The 9,139-nt window shown below is 42.1% G+C and overlaps 1 non-coding gene across 1 annotated transcript; it reads left to right on the forward strand.

Moving 5' to 3' along the window:
- The first annotated feature begins 8,819 nt into the window (after positions 1-8,819).
- Positions 8,820-8,925, forward strand: LOC111724870. Its single transcript, XR_002773081.1, has one exon. It is a non-coding gene; the product is annotated as a U6 spliceosomal RNA (small nuclear RNA).
- The last annotated feature ends 214 nt before the right edge of the window (positions 8,926-9,139 follow it).

A 9,139-nucleotide genomic window follows, 5' to 3' on the forward strand; every position in this document is an offset into this window, starting at 1 on the left:
CAATGTGCCCCTGGTTAAGGTGAAGCACACAGCCCGTTGGGGCTGTTCTTTGGGATTGTCTTCTTTGGGCTGTTCTTTGGGATTGTTCTTTGGGATTGTCTTTCTTTCTCCTCCACACATTTTTCTGGACTACTGGTCAAATGCTTACTCTTGTCACACCCCTCTCTAGCACAGAGATGGGCAGCGTTAAGTGAGGCAGAGGAGATAAGGTCCCCTCACCTACAACCTTCGGCAGCTCCTTCCCAGCCTCTTCCTCATTTTCAGTTTTTGGAGTTGAGAAATCAGCCCTTTGAAAGCCTTTACATCACCCCAAGACAGCTCCACAGGGCACCCACAGAGACCTCATTCCAAACCACAGTAAAACTAAATGAGGAAGTTTCATCAGGCCAGTAGATGAATGAGACTTTAGCCCTTTGGTAAACAAGCCCATTTTGTGGATTTCGTGGCCTCTCTCCACAGGCAATTTCAATGTCCTCACCTTCTGGTGCCCGGTTCCAAGCTCTTCTTCCAGTGCAAGAGTTTCTCAGCTCTACAGGGAAGGGGCCTGGGACTCAGGAGACCCCAAGAGATGGAGCGGGCATATTCTTCTGAGAATAGAGGGCCAGCAATGTAGCTGTTAGATTCTGTTCTTTCTATGTGCGCAAAAGACATAATATCTATTACGCAGCAATAGATAAAGAAGGAAAAGAAAGGAAAGGATGTGCATTATGAAGACTGGAACGTGGCAGGCCAATCCTGTGACATTTGGCAGCAGCGCAAGGGCCACCTGGGAGTGATTACATCTGGGAAGGATCACAGAAAATATCCTCCCTAAACCCCACCCCTGCTCCCCCTGCACTGTTCTCTTCGCTTCCTTACCTCTTTGTTCTTTTTTCTCAAGTCACTGCAGCTGTGACAGCAACTCTCTTGGAATCTCACCCCTGGTAAACTTCACTGCTGTGGGCACCACCAAGTGAGAACAGGTCCTGAATTCATTTTGAAGCCTAGAGGCGTGTGCTAACTAGCCGAGGCAAACAAAAGAGGAAGGAGGCATCTTGGAAATCTCACTGACTTGGGGACCAATCCTAACTGCCACTTGTTCCTTGTCTGACTTTGACCGTGTTTCTAAATGTTGAGGGCATCCAATTTTATTCAATTATAGAATAAAGAATACCAGCTTTATAGTATTGTTCGGAAAAGGGCAATATTGTGCCTGACGGTCTGTGTACTCTGGGGGCTCAGGCAATGACAGCTGCCATCATTATTTTTAATAAATATTACTCTGCTCTCCCCTTATCTTCCGTCTTTTTTGTTCTTCTATCCATCACTAATATTGTCTGAAGAAAACTGAAAAAGGTCAACAAAGAAATTCTGTCTCAGGTTATTTTTGCTTTGAAATAGCTGAAGACAAAATGCAAAAAGACTTCTTGGAGCAGAGAGACCTTTGTCTCTGCCGGGAAAGATGAAAGTTAAATCATTGGAGAAAGAGGACTTGTTCACGAAACATGATAGGAAAAGAGAAAAATGTTCTGCCCCCAAAGCTACTGTCTCCTCTTTTCTAGCGGGAACAGAGACAGTACTTCTTTATGTCCACGGCGTGTTGAAGGCTTTGCTAGAGGCCATTCACGTGGATCTTATTTTTCTCTCTCAAACATGCTCTGTCCCTCCAAGTCTCCTCCCTCTTCCAGCTTCCTTTCTAGGTAGAACATACCCTTATCCATACTTCAACTCCTTTAGGAAATCAACGGATAGCAATGTATTTTTTTTTTTTACCTTCTGGGAGCTAAGACTCACAAGCTTCAAATTTGAAAAGAGAAAGCTAAATGCGAAACAATTCGAAATTTTAATTTTCATCAGGTAAAAAATAATTTCCTTTCCCCTCCTCTTCTCTTTCATGAAAATATACTTTTACCTTCTCTGTTTTATTTAAAGTTAAATAAAAATCAATGCCAAAAAAGAAGTGTTAGAAAACCTGGATCCCCCTGGCTACCTTGGGCCCTGTTTGGCTTGTTGGTATTTGTTGCTACTGTTGTTGTCAACAGAACGAGAACTTTAAAAATTAATGAAAGTCTGAAATCTGAATTTCCATAGACCCTCTAGTTTCCCTCTAATTCTGAATAACAATCATGAAGGAAACATTGGATTATTTAACTCCTCTGTGTATGAAGATAATGCATAGGTAACCAAAATGAAATTAGTATATTTAAGACTCAACTTTTGGAACAAAGCATCTGTATCCAAAGGTCTTACAACGTTGGTGTCTGGCTCAATCTCATCCTGTTGACTGTTGGCTTTCACAAGGACACCACTCATATCAGAAGGCAATTAAGTATCAGATGAGAACAAAATCATAAACACATCATTCTTGCCAAAAGTTGTCCTGGAGAATTGACATCAAGCCAATGCTAGTCCCCGTCCTTCAGAGGGCTGATGCTGCCTTGGGGTGCTGAGGCATGCCCAGCACGAGGGACAAGGACAGTCTCTTGGGCTGGGGTCCGGGTGTCTTTAGCCCTTTCCTTATGGATGAGATAACACTGAATCCCCTGACACATTTCCTCACTACACAGAGGCCTGAACAATATTCCTTTCCACAGAAAATGAAAACCTTGACAGACTAAAGCCAAATCAAATGTATACATTTATTATTTAAGTGGTTTTTACCAATGCAGGAAAGATTTTTTTCCTTATTATGAAATCAAATTTCTCAAACTAAGAGAGATGGCATTAGCCATTGCTAAATGCAGCGGTGTCTTCTTTCTTGACATTCTTATTGGGAAAGTCCTCATGGGATGTCTGCCTACTCCTAACCATCAAGAGATATGTTAATGTCGGAGAGAAGGGATGATTTGGAAAGTAGAGTATGTGGCACGACTTAAGTTCACCCTAGGTTATTAAGGAATGAAAAGTTTCGTCATCTGACAACTGTTAAAGAGTTTAAAAAGAGCTAGTGGCTGCTTTCCAAGCAAATTATTAGTGAAAATATACACAGAGAAATGTCAGCCTAATGGAATTTCTGAACACAATGTTAATACAAAACAGTTCCAGGCCACAAGTGCACATCCATGATGATGGCATAATGGGAGCCTACCAACCTGATCCTAGGCTCAGCATAAAAGAGGCACCAGCAAATATCAATATCTGCACCTTCCAGCACACTGTCAGGTTTTAAGGAGTTAATGCCCCTCCTACAGCTGGCCAAGCGCCTCCTCAGAACACGTGAATGAGAAAGAAGAGATGGGCACTGGTGTGGTACAGCTGTCCCAGCTGGCCTCAGGTGGCACTCGGATGTCCTCCACAGGAGACATGGACTTCAGCATCAGTGGGTTCACAAATATTTTCTAAATCCGTGCTTGATTCTAAAGACCTGGCCAGATTCCTATAGACAGCCTGGGTCCAGATGACCATGAGCCCTGCAGTTCTCTGTGGTCAGTTTCCCATAGTTGTCTTGGGTTCCAAGGAGATGAGGAGGACTGACGTAGCTGCCACCACTCTTCGGGGAGAATATAGAGCACAGAATGTTGAAACAAGTTCTCTCTCTGAAAATAGTTAGAATCTCTGGTCTATTGAAAGTGATTTTCTGTTGCATACTAATGAATTCTCAAGCCCCCAAAGGCAGACATTTTATATACTACAGTTTTGAACATTCTTGATTCCTCCCAGGTTTTGGTACAATGTTACAGGGAAATTCACATCTGGCATGAATCTCTCCTGTGCATCCCTATTTATCCCAATGACCGGGGGTTGCCAAACTCTAGGAACATCTACCAAAACCAACCTGAGATGAAATTAAGTAATAATAATATGGGGAAAGCAGATTGCACCTCTAGATAATGTATGAAAACAAATTAACTCTCTCTCTCTCTCAAAAAAAAAAAAAAGTAGCCAGTCTTCTGAAAAGGTAGGTGATCTACAGGGTATCCCTCGGGGTGACCTGTACCTCCAAGACAATCACTCAATATAAAATTTCATCATATAAACATAACGGGAGGACTCCATAGAGGATTTATCAAGCGTGTCACGATTTTGAGCCAAATGTCATATATTCTTCCAAATTAGACAATCTTTCCTCAGCCTTCTTTGACAGGATTATTACCTCTTTTTTGTTTTCTATATTTTCTGATTAAATAGTGACTCCAACAGAGTCATCAGTTTTAATCAAAGACTTTTGCTTTGAAACAAAAAGAGCTCTATCATTTTCACACTTGACACCAAGCTGAGAGAAGACGGGGGGGGGGGGTGTGACCACAGAGAAAAATATACGTATTATATGCCTTTTTTCCATGGAACAAAGGAAAATAGAGCATAAAATAGTCACGAATTGCTGATGATATTAAACCCTAAAACGCCCATTTCCTAGGAAAAAAGAAGCAGCAAACTGCACTTTATCTTGAACTTGTGTTTTGTTCATTGGCACAGGAAAACGCTTTGAATGTATCATCACCAGTGATTGGCAGAGAATAATTACATCGTTCCTGTATGGTTTTGAAAGATTAAAAGGTAGATTAAAAAATAATTTAAAGGTAATAGTGTACATAGTTATTTCTCTCCAATGTGTGTATATAATCAGCCATCAAAATGGTAAAAAGGAAAAAGCGCCCTTTGATAATGCACACAGTTATGCAGAGTGTCTGTCATTTCAGCAGAATCAGATGAATTTTTGTTTGCAAATTATAAATTATTCAGAAAGCTTCTTATTACAGTTATATGGTTGTTTACTGTGGGAGGGAGGGAGAGCTCACTTCATTTTCCTGATGTACTCTCTAAAAATGGAGGCAAAAATAAAGCATTTGGCACATGGAGTGGGAGCGCCTGTTCCAAGCGAAATACAAAAGGAAGACAAATGCAATAATTGAGCTGCATTTATGAAACCAAAATATAACTGCACTCGGGGATTCTGCGGCTGTTCTTCATGTGCAACTGTCTCTGTGTAACGAGAGTCCTAGCTAGTGTGCCCAGACACTCTGTACTGGGAGGCAGGGTCATGGTCCTTACTCAAGGTCACAATACAGATCTGACAAGAACAAGTACAGTCTCCAAAAGCAAACTGCCACTTTGAGAAGCAATCAAGCCGTTTCCACAGGGCTGATTGCCTCCAACTCCACCTCGAGGCATTTAACAAAGTGGCAGCCAGGTCTGGATTAATCAGCAGAGGCACTAATGAACCAGCCTTGCCCGAGGTTTCCTGTGCTCTCTGATTCCTAACTGCCTGTTTAGTGAGTGACTCAGGGACTCGAATGAGGTTCATGCAGACAGCCCCATTTCCGCTGAGGCCCAGACATTTGATGGCAGAGGAGAGAAAGTCTCGCTAAGTGGTGCATTCATGTTGTTTGTTGTTGCTCAAAATGCACCTCTTATAAATATTTAATTTAGGAGAGTGAAATGCAGAGAGGTTGGGTAAAGATTCGGGCTGAGAACTTGACTTGTGAATTCCATTATGGGTAAGTTGGAAGGATCAGAAGCACAGGATGGGAAGCCCCTAGCACAGTCTAGGCACATAGCAGGCTCCCAGGACAGTGGGAGTGAGTGTGAGAGTGTTATCAGCTTCAATGTCAGGGTTAAGTAGCTTTAGGAGTCTGGCAAGGTAAAAAAAAAAAGGAAGAAGAAGATAACTGATAATCTGTGACTGGGCTTCTCAGAAGCACCCTCTGAGCTAAGCATTCATGTATGTGCAAATCATTTATTTGAGAAGTAATTCCAGGAAACTCTGGGAAAGGAGCAGGAAGGGAAACAGAGAAAAGAATGGCCACAGCAAGGAATGCATCATCGGCTTAATTGCCACTAACGTTTAACCCCAATAGAGACTTGAGAGCTCTGGTGAGGACGTGCACCTAAGAGTTATCCCAGGGCAGAAGCACTGAGTCTTAACCTCTCTGCTCCTGTAAGTCACTGGTTGAGAGCTGCTGGGTGTGGGAGTGGTGTCTCCACCCCCCAATATGTTTGTCTGTGCCACATGTATGGGCAGGCAGCCTGTCACCAGAGGAAAGCCTGAGCTTAGAGTCCCAGGTGCTGGGAGATGTGGCCAGGTGCTCACAGCATGCGTTCCTAAATCCAACGTGTGCCTGGATTTTAAAGAATCCTAATTTTCCTCCTCCCCTTGGATTAAAATCACTATTCATTTGTACCCTCAACACTCGCTGAGTGGCAGCAAAGTCTGCAGCCCAAAAGAGTAGCAAGAACAAGTTACTTGAGATTTATAAAATTTTGAATAGATAACCCATAAAGTAGACTCATGCTCCCTAGGTGTGTGAAATGGATGGGGAGTATTTAGCACACACTCTCTGTCGCTAATGGTGTTGGTGCCAGCCACTCTCCATAAATCTTCTGACAGCAGGACCTTTGCCAAACCTACGTAAACAAATTGGTTATCACAGCTGAACCCAATAGGCAGGTCTTTGCTTGTACCTGGCAGAGTCTGGATTTATAATACAAGTGTCGATGATGAAGAGTCCTAACCCAGTAGCACAGCCACATTTGTCCAAACATGTACAAATCTCAGTACAACCTCACCATGCAAATAAACACTTCAAATATCAGTGAAAAAGAGTCCCTTCAATTTCTCTGCCAGCCCCCTATTGCTTACCAATTTTGTTCTTTTTTATTCAAATAAACTATTTCTCTTTAATCCTCTAAAATGTTGCATAGGAAGCTACAACTTGCTGATTATAAACTAGTCATCCATATTATTTTCTACTGCATAAAATTTTACAAACAATGCTCATACCACACACTTAGTATGTCAAAACTGTATGCTGAAACAAATGGTGAAACGCACAGTGAATACCCAACCGACGTCAGGCATCAGAACCAAAAGAAATTACAAAAATAAGCAGCACTCCTTGTGTCTCGTTAATTACTGCCTTTGGAGTTTGAATTGGACTGAGTGTTTGTTACACTTTTTGTTCTTAATTGTTGTTTGGAGATGCTGAGGGCCATGAAACAGCTCTTGCTTTTCATTCTTAGAAAGGGCTAGATTTGGTGGTGGTGAAATGTTTGGATCCTTAAAACAAACAGCTTCCTGTCTGTGTCCCATCAGGATGCGAGTACAAGTCGGAGTCTATAAAGATCTTGGTGGTCGGTATCCTCACTGCCTAATCGACTATCTCTCTCCATATGCCACAAGCAAACAATTAGAACAAACAAAACACATAACGTTTTTTACCTCCAAACCACCTGCTTCCTGAGCCTCCCTTCAGTCTTTCTTGAGCAGTGAGATAAAAGAAACACTGAGAAATTGAGGAGCTTCCAGGATCAAACAGGTCAAAATATTTCCTGCCACAAAGGCTGAAAAAAGAAATAAGGCCATTACTGAAACAATTCCTGCACCCCCTACCTCTGCCTAAAGCGTAGATGTAAATTACTTGCAAAATGTGGTTGCTTTGAATTTCCCTTGCAATTGTTTAGATTAAAAAGTGGATTTCTCCAGAACATTTATACGTCAAGGATCCTTCATTGCACATTCTAAAAAGATGATGAATATAAATATGGTCCTATTTTCTGCAACTCCTCTGATCTTTGTTGTCAAAACTGCAAAAGGCAGTCCTCGGTCCAGTTACTAATCACATAATGATCCGATTATTGAGACAAGGAAGAAATACATTTTTTAATATGACAGACCATCTTGTCAGTGAAAGGGAGAACTTCCCTCAAATCCTCTCTCCAACTAATGGAGATCATAGACTTTTAAAGGAGAGGCTATGTGCCTGGGGGCAGGTCTTGACATAACTAACAAGGGGCTATTGCATTGGGGGCAGGTTGTAGGGGATGGTGAATCTTAAAGTCTGTCAAGGGGCCTTCAGAATCTCAGCTCATTCTTCTTATAGAAAATCCCCCATTTCTGGGAAACAACCCAAAAGTTCAAATGGTCAGATAAAGAAAAGGATTATAAAAAAACATATGGGTGTCCCTGAAATTTGCTCATAGAGCCCATTGTATCTGGAAGGTCTGCAATCCCATCTGTCTCTCTCATATGCCGTTTAATCTTTTATAACATTTACTCTTCATGGGATGCAGCAACAGCCTGGTCCAGAGATGCTGTGTGTGGCTGCAAAGAATGTGGACTACTCACCTCTCTGGCAGACTTTTCCAGGTGTAGGTGTCCTCAATCTACACATTCTCCTGTATATAGCAGCAGTGTCATGATGGAGAAAGAGCTTTTTTTCACAAGAGTAGTGGCTGTATAGAACTGACTGTGCTGTGGGCTCTAGCTTTATTTAAGTGTTTCTTGGCCCAGTTCTGGCCATAGTCCACTGAAGTGGGTTGAATATTGTTTCCCAAAAATTCATGTCCACCCAGAAATTCAAAATATGTTATTTAGAACTGGGATATTTGCAGATATAATTTGTTAAAGATCAAGGTGAGATAATACCAAATTAAGGTTAACCCTAGATCCAATGACTAGATTTACAAGAATTAGATGGCCATGTGAAGACAGAGGCAGAGGTTGGAGGGAGATGTGGACAAGCCAGGAAACCTCAAGTTATGCTGGGAGCATGTGACAGAGAAGGGCAAGGGAGGCCTCTCCCGGAGAGCCTTCAGAAGTAGCCTACCTGGCCAACATCTTAATTTTAAATTTGTACATCCAGAACTGTGATAGAACACACTTCTGTACTTTTAAGATATTGAATTTATTGTGATTTGCTACAAGAGTTGGAGGAAACTATTACAGATCCCATCAGGACCAGCCATGAGAGCCTCCCAGGGAAGACCACCACATCTTCTCTGGATCAACACATGACTTTGCATAAGCATAAGATTCAACCACCAGAGGGTGAGAGTCAGTCAGCATGTGTGCTAGCAAAACTAGGACAAATACATTAGAGTTGGTCAAGAGCAAACAGCCTGCACTGGCTTCAGTAGCACATACACTAAAATTGGAGCCATACAGAGAAGACGACCCTGGCCCCTGTGAAGGATGACATGCAAATTCAGGAAGCATTCCATACTTAAAAGGAAAAATGAATAAAGATCCTGAGCTTTTAATCATTTGAAGACAGTTGTCCTAATTTTAGGGTATGTACTGTCCTTCTGTCTTCCTAACATTAAAAAGTTAGCCTCTGGCCAGGGTCTGGACTTTGTTTCCACCAACACCTTCCTATGGGCCTTCCTATGGGATCCAATCTGCAGTGAAAAGTCAGGCAGTCCCCAGGGAGAGAAATTCTGC

Source organism: Otolemur garnettii, unplaced genomic scaffold (genome assembly GCF_000181295.1).
Source record: "Otolemur garnettii isolate 467f Iridium unplaced genomic scaffold, OtoGar3 scaffold00027, whole genome shotgun sequence".
Classification (NCBI taxonomy): domain Eukaryota; kingdom Metazoa; phylum Chordata; class Mammalia; order Primates; family Galagidae; genus Otolemur; species Otolemur garnettii.